Raw genomic sequence first — 14601 nt, forward strand, 5'->3', positions numbered from 1 at the left:
ATAAATAAATCTTTAAAAAATATATAAAATGAAAATAGAATTGTCTCCAAAATGTTTATATAAGCCACTAAATGATATTTCTGTGTGTTTCTGAGCCTTTTCAATGACGTCAGAGAGTGTAACAGTGATAGAGCTACAACTTGACATTTCTTGGTGTTGCTGAGCCAAACAAACTCTAAGTCCTGTCAAGTTAATTCCCACATTTGTATTCTAATCAGGCATAACAGAGAAGCACACATTCACTCGAAATATTCTTGGATAAAGAATGAATGAATCAATCAACGAATCAGTGTATTTGGAAAGGATGGGAAGTGGAAGAAAAGAAATCCAGTTTTAGGACTCAGTAATTTCACCATCCTAAAAATAATTTGAAGTATAGAAATCACTTAATGCCGGGTTCTAAGAATCATTCCCATCTGGATTTCCAGATAAAACAGAAACTATACAGATTATAGAAAATGAAACAGAGAATGGCTTTACTTTTCAGTTGACTAGAGTGTATTTTGAAATTTGCCTATATAAAATGCCACCTGATGTATTTTCTAGGGAAATTCAGTCAGCTGGTTGTTCCGCTATTCCTTTAAACAGATCTAAACCTGCCTATTTAATCTCCCTGTATAAGTTGCCTTTGAATCCAGCAACCTCCCTATTGACCACAATCTCCATATCTTACTCTACAAATTTCTGGACTAGCCTTTCAAGAAGGAAGACAAGAGAAAAAATAATTATAATCTTCATGAATAATCTGTGTTCTAGCAAGATCTGCTTTTGTCATTAAATAAGAATATGGGGGCATTCCAGTCAATTAGTCAATAGATAAATAAAATTCTAAAATTTCAGTAAACTGGGGAAGGGAAAATAACCTTACATACTCTTCTTTTTTAAAATGAAAAACCAAACACTACATAGTTTTTCATTTTGATTTGTTTTAAAGAGTATGGTGCAGAGCCCAGTTTCCAGTTGTGGCTCTCTTAACAGCTATGTGGCCTTGGTTAATGAGCCCCTCTGGTCCTCAAAATCCTCTTTGACAATACGTGGAGGTTGTCAGCTGATCTTTAATATCTCTATGAGCACAAAAACTTCTCTGACTCTGGTCATTAAGAAATTTCATCTATCTTCCAGGGTGCCTGGGTGGCACAGTGGGTGAAGCATCCCACTCTTGGTTTGGGTTCAGGTCATGATCTCAGGTTTGTAATGTTGAGCCCCATGTTGGGCTCCATGCTCCGCACAGAGTCTGCTTGAGATCCACTCTTTCCTTCTGCCTCTCCCACTTGTGCTCTCTTGTTCTCTCTCTGAAATAAATAAAGAAATCTTTTTTTTTTTTTAAGGGAAATTTCGTCTATCTTCCATATTCTTCATGTTAAGTAAATGGTGAAATTTCTAACTGTGGTTCATCAAATCATCTTCTCATTCATTAACTAAGCCCTAAAATGCTCCTGAATTGCTCCTGAAATTAACAGTATCTTTATACATTCTGAAATACAAAGACAAAATTGGAATCACTATAGGCCAGTCATTTCACATCCACATTTAGAAAAACATGAATCCACACACTGATTTAATATACAATTAAGCACTAAGTGGATGTCAGAATTAGCAAACCCTGGGAGCACAGAGAAGAAATCTAGGGCTTTCCCTCAAACCTATTAGAATTAGAACAGGGACAGGCTATTAACTCGATGGTTATAACTCACTGTGAACATTGTTAGGATGGAATAAATTATACACAGTATAGTAATGCATGACATTTTGATTGATTATGGCTTTCTTCAACTTGAGTCTAAGGTCCATGAGGGCAGGAACCCAGATTTTTGCAGTCACTATACCTCAGGGCCTGGCCTACGACTAGTTCTCAAATGCAGAGAGGGAGACAAACCGTAAGAGACTCTAAATTTCAGGAAACAAACTGAGAGTTGCTGTGGTGGGGGGGGGGGGCGTGGGAGGAATGCGGTGTCTGGGTGATGGACACTGGGGAGGGTATATGCTAGGGTGAGTGCTGTGAGTTGTGTAAAACTGAAGAATCACTTAACTGTACCCTGAAAACAAATAATACATTATATGTTAATTTAAAAAAATTTGTTGGGTGAACAAAAGAATGAATGAAAGGTCAAGTCACAGGGACATTAAAGAAGTGAGCCTAAGTCTGCTAGAAAACAGATACAGTTAGGGGCAAGGTTAGAGGTTACCTTCTGAAAGCCCACATTATTCAACAGTTGTTTTTTCATTATATTGGAGACATAAAAAAATAAAGTTTAGCGATTTGCATTCCCCTTATTCACTCCAAAACACATTTTAAACATCATAGAGCTAGGGCATTTATGAAAGTAGAGAATTTTCTATGTGGAAATCAATGCCTAGAACCTATACATTTATGTAAGAGAAAAGTGAATGGTCCAGCTGGTAAACACTGCCACTTCTCATTTGGGCTCATTCACGTGACTTCTATCCCACTCTATCAAACTCCTCCCCTCAAAAAACAGATAGCATCACATTAAAAACCACTTTAGATGTATTATTATCATTTTTATATTTTCTGGTAGCTAAAGGCATGGAATCTGGAACCAGGTCCATTCTTTCTAGATATATGACCTTCAGCAAATTACTTCATCTTTTTGGTTTTTGTTTCCTGAGGAATAAAGGCAATAATATTACCACATAAGCTGGTAAAAAAATTAAATCAATTAATATGTGTAAATCTGTTGGAAGAGTGTCTGTCATATAATAAACGTTAAGTGTCTGCTAGGTACATGAGGTAAATAAAATCAATATATCAGCCACTCCATTCACTTGGAGCAGTGAAAGACAATGCATGATGAAGGCAATTTGGGGGGATTATGTTGGTGCATTTTTCAAAGCAGGAAGCTGGGGATTCAGAATATCCCAAAATAAAATGAATTGCTTGAACAGAGAACTTGAAGAGGGGGGGGATATTCTAGAACATACTGAAATGAACAAGTCGTCTAATTTCTTTCATTTTATCATAAGAAATCTTTTTCTCAGGGAAAGTGAAGACTCCAAGTTAGAAAAGAAAGGAACAGTAATATTATTTTTGAAGTTGTGCATGAAGATTATTTTTAAAGGTACAAGGTTTGACAAAATCTAGTGAAAAGGGCTAAAAACCCAGCCAGTAAGTGCATTTATAAGGTTTGAACTAGAGAGCCTACATTAAAGTGGCAGGTCCCTAAACCTGCCCATTTATCACAATTACCTGGAAGCTTTGTAAAAATTGATATTTTGGAGAAGATACTTCAAGCAGTGTGGGGTAAAGTCTGCTATCTCTATTTTTAAAAAATTCTTCCAGTGATTTCTGAGTACCACCAGTTAGAATGAGTGGACTGAATGCTTGCTACGCAGAGGTCTCCAGCGGTATGTGGTCGCATTGTCTCTCCGGCCTTACCTCCCCTGACCTTATTATCCATAAAACGCTATCAAAAGCCATCAATTACAGATAGGACAAAGTCATAAGACAGGACCACATGCGGCCTGACCAGCCCAACTGTCCAAAAAGGCAGGAAAAAAGAAACCGTAAATCTCATGATAAACGAACCTGCATTCAGGTTCAGAAGTCAAACGCAAAATTGCACAAAGTAGGTGCGATAAAAATGGCTCCATGGGTCCTCAGTTGAAAATACATCCGAGATTTGTTCTGTCTGCAAGCTGATACAGTCCCACTCTCAGTTCTGTGCCTACATCCGCCTCTACTGTCACGTTCCCAACTGGAGTTCTGTTTTAAGAGGGAGCTTGATGAGGCCGGTATTTGGGAAGTGTGCCCCAAGATGGCTAGTCTGACAGCTAAAATACTGAAATGCTTTAGTACCAGCAGGTAAATAGCTGCTGCTTAAGCCCCATGTCATTTCAGCCCTTATCCCAGGACCCAACAATTACATTACCCCTTCCCAACAATGTAAGGGGTAATGAGAGGCCCACCCAAGGGCTCCACTCTGATCGGATGCTACCTGTTGCCATATGCATTGTTAGTAGTTTCAAAGTGGAAATTCCTAGGAAAGCAACTAACCAGGAATGGGAATTGCCTGGAATTTATATCAGGGGAAGCACTATTCAAAGTTCAGGCATCCTTAGCCTTGAAATGAGAAGATATGATGTGGGGTAGGGACAGGAGGAATGGGAGTGTTGCCTTCACACGTGCGAATGGCCTCGTGTGGGAAACATTAGATTTAGTCTACATAGCTCCAGGGAGAGGAATTACACACAATGATTGGAAGTAACAATGACACTGACGTCAGTCCCGTATAAGGAAGAATCCTTGAATCCTGGGGGCATCCAACAATGGAACAGGCTTTAGAGAATAGGGAGCTTCCCGGAGGAGCAGCACGGGAAGGAAGCAGCGGCTCTGAGATGAGGAGCAGCACAGGAAGGAAGCAGCAGCTCTGAGATGAGCTTTCCAGCTGCAGGCGCTTCTGCTCTGCATGTCCCCTCAGCGAGCTCGGTGGCTCCCAAACCTAAATCCTCAACAGACTTCTTTTCTTTTTTTTAAATAGACTTGATTTACTGCTTGCCACAAAACTGAGAAGAAAGTACAGAAAATACCCATCTACTCCCTGCGCCTACATACACACAGCCTCCGCCACCATCAACAGATTGAAGCACATTGGTACATCTGTTACATCACTGAGGACTATTGCTCCTTTCTCATCTAAAACTACTACCTCTTTTCTATCAAAAATCACCTTCTACAAACGAAATCACCATCCACATTCAGGAAGAAAATAGCACAATAAGAGGACTCAAGTTTAGAAGGAAATGTAACAGAGGCTAAAGATCCACTATAATTGCCAGACTGAAGAAGGTGCCAGGTGGATAAGCAAACACATTCTGAGAAAGCCAGTGTGTTGAAGTAGGGATGTTCCATACACAAGCACAGATTGACGGCCAGCAAATACGGATCCCCTTCCTTTGGAATTATACGGTATAAATGAACGATTGGCTAACTTAATGCAGAAGGGATCCATTTCTGATTGATGGGGCCATACAGAGTGTGAGTGGATTTGTGGGGTTAGTTTGATGGGGTAGAAGAAAATAACTCACTTAAACTCCTTTTACAGACTATTTTTTTTTAAAAGCCTCTTTCTTTAGACCATTAAAATTTAAGGCAAACTAAAACTGTATTGTTTAAGGACTCATAATTAGGTAAGAAACTACAGTAAAAAGCAAGAAAGCATGAATTCCTTGCTATTCTTGGATAGGATACTATCTTGGATAGGATACTGTGGGAGAAAAGTGAGGTTTAGATTAGATGAAACCATTCAGGAAGATTCCAGCAATGTTTGTTGGCTTTCATGATGATTTATCCTGGTGCTTTTTTTTTTGTTTGTTTGTTTGTTTGTTTTTACACAACGGTATTTTTTACACGGGGGTTTGTTTTAGAACTCAGTGAAATAAATTAGTTTTATGCAGAAACATTAAAACATTTATCAAAGAAGTATGTATTCTAATAGTGGTTACTTCTGATGGATGAAGAGTCTATACTTATATATTTTCCTTAAAATACTTCAGAATCATTATTGGGATATAAGTGCTGATCAGCTCAAACTTTAATTCTCAAGATATTCAGCAACATTCTTTCAAGAATGCATAGTCCAAAGATGCTAGCTAGCATTGTATCAGAAATGGCCACTCTCTAGGGGTGGTAACTCTTTTTTCTTTTTTTAATTTTACTATTTTTAAAATTTAAATTCAACTAGCCAACATAGTACATCATTAATTTTAGATCTAGAGTTCATTAATTCATTAGTTGTATATAACACCCAGTCCTCATCACATCATGTGCCCCACTTAATGCCTATCATCAAATTACCACATACACCCCACCATCTCGGCAGTAATCGTCAGTTTCTTTCCCAGAGTTAAGAGTCTCTTATGGTTTGTTTCTCCTTCTGATGACTTCCCATTCAGTTTTCCCTTCCATCCCTTATGATCCTCTGCCTGTTTCTTATATTCCACATATGAGTGAAACCATATAACTGTCTTTCTCTAGCTGATTTATTTCACTCAGCATAATCCCCTCCAGTTCCATTCACTTCAATGTAAATGGTAAATATTCACCCTCCCTGAGGCTAAGTAATATTCCATCATATATATGAACCACATCTTCTTTATCCATTCATCTGTTGATGGATATCTCAGCTCTTTCCAGAGTTTGGCTGTGGTAGACATTGCTGCTACAACCATTGGGGTGCCAGTCCACCTTCAGATCACTAAATTTGTATCTTTGGGGTAAATACCTAGTAGGGCGATTGCAGGGTCATAGGGTAGCTCTATTTTCAACTTTTTGAGGAACCTCCCTACTGTTTTTCAGAGTGGTACACCAGCTTGCATTCCCACAAACAGTGTAGGAGGGTTCCCCTTTCTTCATATCCTCACCAACATTTGTTGTTTCTTGACTTGTTAATTTTAGCCGTTCTGACTGGTATGAGATGGTATCTCACTGTGGTTTTGATTTATATTTCCCTGATGCCGAGTGATGTAGAACATTTTTTTCATGTGTGTTAGGCATTGGATATCTTCCTTGGAGAAATATCTGTTCATGTCTTCTCCCCATTTCTTGATTGGATTATTTGTTCTTTGAGTGTTGAGTTTGAGAAATTCTTTATAGATCTTGGATACTAGCCCTTTATCTGATATGTCATTTGCAAATACCTTCTTCCATTCTCTAAGTCACCTTTTAGCTTTGTTGATTGTTTCCTTTGCTGTACAGAAGCTTTTTATCTTGATGAAGTCCCAAAAGTTCATTTTTGCTTTAGTTTCCCTTGCCCTTGGAGACATGTCTAGCAAGAAGCTGATGTGGCTGAGGTCACAGAGTTTGCTGCCTCTGTTCTCCTCTAGGATTTTGATGGAATCCTTTCTCACATTGAGGTCTTTCATCCCTTTTGAGTCTATTTTTGTGTGCAGTGTAAGGAAATGGTCCAGTTTCATTCTTCTGCTTGTGGTTGTCTAATTAACAAGAAAAAGTTTAAAAAGTAAAAAATAAATTTAAAATGACTATACATAGTGTATAACACTACAGTGTTGAAGTCTAGATGAAAACAAATGCTTTATCATACTTCTTACATCAAAGACACCTGGTCAGTATTTAGCTGACCTGAATTGATTTTCATGCAAGCCTAAGGTTTGGGGGTTCTTGTGGGTTTCCTTTTTTACATTTTTCTGCTGCAGCTATCACACGCCAAGCAGAAGTCTAGGGGCACCTGGGTTGCTCAAAGGGTTAAGCCTCTGCCTTCAGCTCGGGTCATGTTCTCAGGGTCCTGGGATTGAGCCCTACATCAGGCTCTCTGCTCAGTGGAGAGCCTGCTTCCTGCGCTTTCTCTCTGCCTGCCTCTCTGTCTATTTGTCATCCCTGTCTGTCAAATAAATAAAATCTTACAGAAAAAAAAAAAAGGAAGAAGTCTAATAGTTCTCTGCCTTTCTGCAGGGTTTTTTTTTTTTTTTTAAGATTTTATTTATTTATTTGATAGAGATAGATCACAAGTAGGCAGAGAGGCAGGCAGAGAGAGAGAGAGGGAAGCAGGCCCCCAACTGAGCAGAGATCCTGATGCAGGCCTTGATCCCAGGACCCTGAGATCATGACCTGAGCCAAAGGCAGCGGCTTACCCCAGTGAGCCACACAGGCGCCCCTCTGCAGTTTTTTTTTAAGTGAGGACTATATCAAGAGAATTAGAAGGCAAGCCAGAGACTAGGAAAAAAATATTTGCAAAGGCATATCTGCTAAAGTGCTATTATTCCAAATATATAAAGAACCCATAAAACTCAACAATGAGAAAAAAAACAGCCTAATTAAAAAATGGACCAAAGACCTTAACAGACATCTTACCGAAGAAGATACGCAGATAAGAAATAAGCATATAAAAAGATACTCCATATCACATATCATCAGTGAAATGCAAATTAAAATAACAATGAGGGGCGCCTGGGTGGCTCAGTGGGTTGAAGCCTCTGCCTTCGGCTCAGGTCATGGTCTCAGGGTCCTGGGATGGAGCCCCACATGCTCAACGGGGAACTTACTTCCTCCTCTCTCTCTGCCTGCTTCTCTGACTACTTGTAATCTCTATCAAATAAATAAATAAAATATTTAAAAAATAATAAAATAAAATAACAATGAGATATACCACTACACCCTTATTAGAATGGCCACTATCTGGAACGCTGACAAAGACACAACCAAATGCTGGCAAGGATGTGGTGCAACAAGACCTTTGATACACAGCTGGTGGGGTAGCCAAATGGTACGGTGACTTTGATGGCTTCCTATAGAACTAAACATACTCTTACTGTGCAACCCAGCAATTGCGTTCCTTGGTATTTAGGCAAAGGAGCTGAAAACTTACGTCCACCTAAAAACCTACACACAGATGTTCATAGCAGCTTTATTCCTAATTATCGGAACTTGGAAATAACCAAGATGTCCTTTAGTAAGTAAAGGGATAGATTAAAAGAAACATTCAGACAATGTAATATTATTTAGCACTGAAAATAACTAAACTTTCAAGGCATGGAAAGACATGTAGGAACTTTAAGTGCATATTACTAAATAAAGGAAATCAATGTAAAAAGGCTACATACTGTGTGACCCCTACTATATGACATTCTGTAAAAGGTAAAATGACAGAGTTGTTAAAAAGATCAGTGGTTGCCAGGGGATGGACATGAATAGACAGCACAGAAGACTTTTAGAGCTGTGAAAATACTCTAGATGATATTATAATGATGGATATATGTCATTATGCTTCTATGCAAACTGACAGGATGTATAACACACCAAAAGTGAACCCCAAGGTGAACTATGGACTTTGTGTTATTACCATGTGTCACTGCAGGTTGATCAGTTGTCACAAAGGTACCCCTCCAGTGGAGCATGTGGATAATGGGGGAGCCTGTTCATGAGTGGGAGCAGCAGGTATATGGAAAAAAATCTTTGTGCCTTCCTCTGAATTTTGTTATAAATCTAAAACTGCTCTAAAAAACTAACTCTTTAAATAAATATGTATATAAAACTTGACGATAACATTGATGTGTTGATGTCATCAATTTGCTTAGTTGTAACACTATCAGATGTTAAATAATGCTTTCTATAAAGTTTGCAATCTATCACAAATACAAAACAACATATTTAATTTGAATTAAGTAGGATTAGTCAAAAGCTACACATTGAATCAATCACAAATATGAATCTACTGACACATCTATCATCCTGAGAACTATCTGAATGCCATACGGTAAGGTAGCTGGTTGATCCAGCTTTGTCATTTATGAATCAGAACCAATTATGCATAAGGCTCTGTTCTAGATTCTGAAGATGGAGCAGTAAATGGTAAGGTATCTGCCTTCATGAAGCTTAAATTCTGGTGTTGTACATAATGTCATGTCATAAGCAATGATACAAAGAATGCAAGACATGGAAACAGGGAAAAGGTACAGTAATCTTGGAAACCTCTCTGAGAAACAGAATGAAATATGAAACTGAATCATAGCTAGGGTAGGACAGTCCACACAAAAGAGCAAAGAAAAGTCCTGAGGTGGAAGATGTCTTCAGGTACTGAAGGAACAGTAAGGCCAATATAGGGTAGAGGGGAGACTAGTAGGTATTTGGGGCACCCTGGAGACACTGATAGGAGTTTCACCTGCATGGAAAGGAAGGGAGTGTAACTGGAGTGGGTTCAAAAGAGGATAGGCAAGGAGGAATTCTTTTGAGGAATTTATTAAAAAAAAAAAAACATGTCAGAGAGAAAGAAAATATGCCGTATGCCAGAAACCTAGATGTGTGTCTCATGACTTTGAAAGAAGGTAAGACTGCTCTACAGATTGTCCTGTGCAGATAACATCTTTCTAGGGAAGATGGATTGACAGAGATGCCATCAGGAGTAGGAGTCCCTCAAGGATCTGTCTTTGGCCTCCCAATCCTTTCTTTTATGTCTATTCTCTTGGAAAACTCCTAACCCAAATCTTTCTCTTTCTTCCTTTCCTCTGCTTTCCTCCTCTCCTGTCTCTCTCTTCACCTAGGCCCTCTACCAGAGGATTCATTACAGATCTCCTCACCACCCACCCCTCTTCTGCACAGACCCACCTAGAAGCTGACAAGCTATTCCAGGTCAGGAGCTGCTTGTCTCTCGGGCCCCCTCAACCTATAATCAGTACCAGAAATGCCTTCAGGCAAAATTGTTCTTTTTCTTTGAGATGGCTAAACTAGCCCGAGTTTGGGCAAAATTGGTTGACAACTTGTTCTCTTCTTGTTCTAGCCTGTTCCGAGAGTCCCCACAACCACAGGAAGATGGTGCTGTCTGAAATCCAATTTTTGATAACAATGGGCAGGATCTCTGGGTCTGGAGGCCAAGCTGGGGGATACCTCTTCTCTCAGTTGCCCCTAAAGGAAAGTTTGGGAGGTCCTGGTCATTTTATAAAAGCCACACCCACCTCCCTTCCAGCCCTACATGGGTCCATGCAAGTGAAGCACCATCAGAAAACACTCATGGCAGACCCACGCTAGCATAGATTCCCAAAGAACCAGAAAGGCAGACCTTTAGATCTGTATCACTCCTTCACCTAAATTGTTTTAGACTCACTGACATCTCAGAATCTCACCTCAGAAGCCTAAGGCACTACTCTTTCTGATGACCACCTTTCTGGTATTGATCAGTTTCGAGGGTCTCTGAGAAAACTTGTCCTTCAGAGATCACACAGGAAAGGGGGGGGGGAGGTGAGTGAAGACCAAAGGGTAAAGGTGTGGGCACCGCAAACAACTAGGGACCTTCTAGCCTTTCTAACAGTGCAAAATGAGTCGAAGAGCCATCACATCAGTTCAGTAGAACAAATGAGAAATCCAAACTGTGAGTCAATAGGCATTGGTTTACTCCTGTTATACTTTAAGTTTCAAAAAGAAAAAATCACACCCCAGCAGAAGCTGATATCAACAGTGGCCAGCTTTCCTGGTCAGTCAAAAGTCCCACAGATTCACTGCATAGAATTTCTATTTAAGCTTTATTGAAATAGAAATCTAAAGCTTTGCAAATATCACACATAAGACCAGGAATTTGTCTTCTCAACTCATTAAATGCTTGACATTTTAGCTAATTCAATCATAAGGGCACGAAGTGAAGTGGAACTTAGGGTTGTGAATTAGTTCCAAGCTGCACAAATCTTTTATACTGAGAAACAGGCTATGACCTGAGTATTTTTCTTGGAAATACTAAGACGTTTTAAATGACTTCAGAATCATTTGAAGTTATTCTGTGTCTAAGAAAAAAAAACTTAATTGAATCAGGTTTTTTTTAATACACCCACTATATGCATAAATTCTCTCCACATAAGTTCAAGGATCATAGTACACATAAACTGATAAGAAAGAAAATTTTAAAAAAAAACTACTCAGGCCCAAAAAGAACCTACAAATGTTACAAAAAGGAGCTCTACCCCTTTCAGAAAGTGCCCATGGACACAGCTCCTGTTATAGACACTGGGCTGGCCAAGGCGGAGACAGAAGCTAGAAACTGGGAAGAGGAAATTGCAATGCTATCAGCCTGTTCAAGGGCAGGAGAAGGGGATGGAGGGAATCTCTGGCTTACCATTTTCAGGGGGCTGTCCCTTACTTGTTATTTCCTCTTTTACAGAATTATCCTTTTCCAGATAAAATGTATTGGCTTCACAGTGAAACTCCTCTTGAAGCTTCCTTGAGAACATGTTGAGGCATGTTGACACCTCAAAGCATACCCATAATTTTCAGAAAATGAGAAGACCAAAGCTGCTAAGCCCAGCTAACAAGGATAACTACAAAATGAAATAGGACACATGTGTTTCTACAAGCTCAGGGCAAAGGCCAGTAGGCTGGGCTTTGCTGGGTTCTACTAGGATAAACACACACTCTAAAACACTAACCTACACTAGAAACATACATTTTGAAAATATCAGAGGCCAGCAATCAACACAATCTCAGATTAGTTGATTAACACCCTCCTCTTCTAAGAAGACAAGAAAGAGATATTACAGAAAGATGAAAACAAGAATCAGCCAAGATTTATCTTTCAGTAAACCTCAAGCTTATACAAGAAGATGAAAAAAAGACAATCTCTGAGAGGAAAATTAAGTATTTCTCTATATTAACTAAGCAGTTCATGAGAAAGCTGCTTCTCATTTCCAATGATGTTGAAACACTTCTTACAAGAAGTCTTCTGACTAATGGGAAGAGAGTTGTAGCAAACCACTTTAAAGTTCCTCTCTGGAGCAAAATTGTACACTTGGTAGAATACATCTTACAGATTTTCTGATCTCTGCTCTATTCTAAGCACTCTGTGTTATTTAGGACTAACATGCACATCTCCATTCACAGGGCCTTGCTAGGTTAAGAAAACATCCCATACTCTGAATATTTTCCTACATTTTCCCTTCCATGTAAATGTATTGGTCCCATGACCCTGTTCTCAATCAAAGTCATAGTGAATTAGTCACATAAACAAATTAGCTAGTCCATATGTTACCCTGATGTGTTACAGATTAATGTCTGTAATCTTGTTTTTGTCAAAAGACATTCGGTTGGGCTAGGTGACCTTCAAATTTTCTCCCAAATATTGTAAAATTTTATGAGTAACTCTGATCCAAAAAAAAAAAAATCTTAAACCTCGGGCTAGTTGGCAAGTTGAAATTTTGGGGCTCCTAATATTAGACCATTTGTGTTGGTATAAAACATCACAGCTGATAGTAGCCCTTCAATCAAAAAGTTTAATGGCCATTTTTAGAAGTTATTATTGGATGTCTTGTACATTGGTGAATTGAAGATGACCCAAATTCTTGGCTGTTCTTCTCATCAATAAATTAGTCTCTTTTCCCTCTGACATGAAATCCAGGCTGCCCTGTGACTCTCTTTAATCAAGAGAATATGGGGAAAGTGACACTTTGCCAGTCCTGGCCTAGGCCATAAGAGATATGGAAGCTTCTGTTTTCACCCTCTTTGGGGCTCTCAACCACACTGTAGAGATGTCCAGCTCCTTTGCTGCAGACACTGTGTGGGCAGAGAGAGAGAGAGAGAGAGGGAGGCAAGGAGAGAAAGAAATAGATTCCCAGCTAGCTAGCCCCTGCCTGGTCCAGATACCTAAGCTGAGAAGACAGACGTATGAGTAAAGCAATTTTGGATTTCCAACCCTAGATAACCTCCAGATAACAGAAGCTGCATAAGCCCAGACAAAACCAGCAGAAGAACCACCTACTTGAGTTCAATCCATAGACAGTTGCTATTATTTTAAGCCATTAAGTTTCAGAGTGATTTGTCGCACTGCAGTAGATGACTAAACACATCCCTAAAAGCTGGCCTAATCCTTTCTTTGAACAAAGAAGAAATGGATAACAAATAAAACAAGTTTTGAAATGAAGTTCCTAAAGTATTATCATAGTTATTCCACCACTCAGCATATATTTATTCCTTCCTGTATACAATAGCACACCCATAAATTCATTCAACATTTTCTCATCCGTGTATCCATCCTCAATATCTGTTGCCATGGGTGTAAAGAGAAATCATAAGCTCCTCCTGTCCAGAAACCAAGAACTCTAACAGGTCTTTTATAAACACTTTTTAGCAATAATAATTTCAGCAGAGATCTTCAGCAATGATCAACACTACCTTTGAGTTGTGCTACTTTTTCACACTGACAAGTCTAGAAATGGAACCTCCCAAAACTCAACTTTGAAAGCCTATGTCATCCTTTCTACTTTATTTTTTTTTAAAGATTTTATTTATTTATTTGTCAGAGAGAGAGCGAGAGCGAGCACAGGCAGACAGAGTGGAAGGCAGAGTCAGAGGGAGAAGCAGGCTCCCTGCGGAGCAAGGAGCCCGATGTGGGACTCGATCCCAGGATGCTGGGATCATGACCTGAGCCAAAGGCAGCTGCTTAACCAACTGAGCCACCCAGGCGTCCCTTTTTTTTTTTTTTAAGATTTTATTTATTTATCATCCTTTCTACTTTAAAGGGTACTGAAGCTATAAGCCCCTCTCTCTGCACTCCTCCCACCAACAAAATACATTATACTGTGACCACAGCCTTCTTCTACAGGAGTATTTTTTTTTATTGGTTGGTTATGAGGTTGGTTATTCCTAAAGGGAAACTTTAAGTTCTTCTGTCTTGCATTCATGTGTGCCCAATCCCTCACCCTTTATGAAAGCTCCCAGGCCAGAAGCTTGGGTCCCTGTCCTGCCATTATGCCTAGGAGTCACCCTGAAAGAACTTGTGGATAAAAAAGATTACAGTGTGCTCACTTGAAATGCTGAGAGTTTGCAAACTTTCACCAGGATGCCACTAGGTCCCTCATCATCTTTCAAATGGTGATGAACACTGAAATGTTGACAAAATTTTTTTTCAAAAAATTTTCAAAGTTAAAATTTCTTTAAGGTAATTTTTTTCATCTATACTTCTGAATGGTTAGGGTTTATTTTTTTAGAATAAATATGCATTATTTCAGTAATTTAAAAAATAAGTAGATCAATTGAGAAATTAAACTGTATCTAAAATATGCGTAAATTTTTTTTTCATTCTTTCTGGAATAGTCATAGTCTAAGTCTGGAAACCATGAGGTGCTGTAATGGAGGTAGAAAAGCCCATTTTA

Source organism: Mustela nigripes, chromosome 12 (assembly GCF_022355385.1).
Source record: "Mustela nigripes isolate SB6536 chromosome 12, MUSNIG.SB6536, whole genome shotgun sequence".
Lineage (NCBI taxonomy): Eukaryota > Metazoa > Chordata > Mammalia > Carnivora > Mustelidae > Mustela > Mustela nigripes.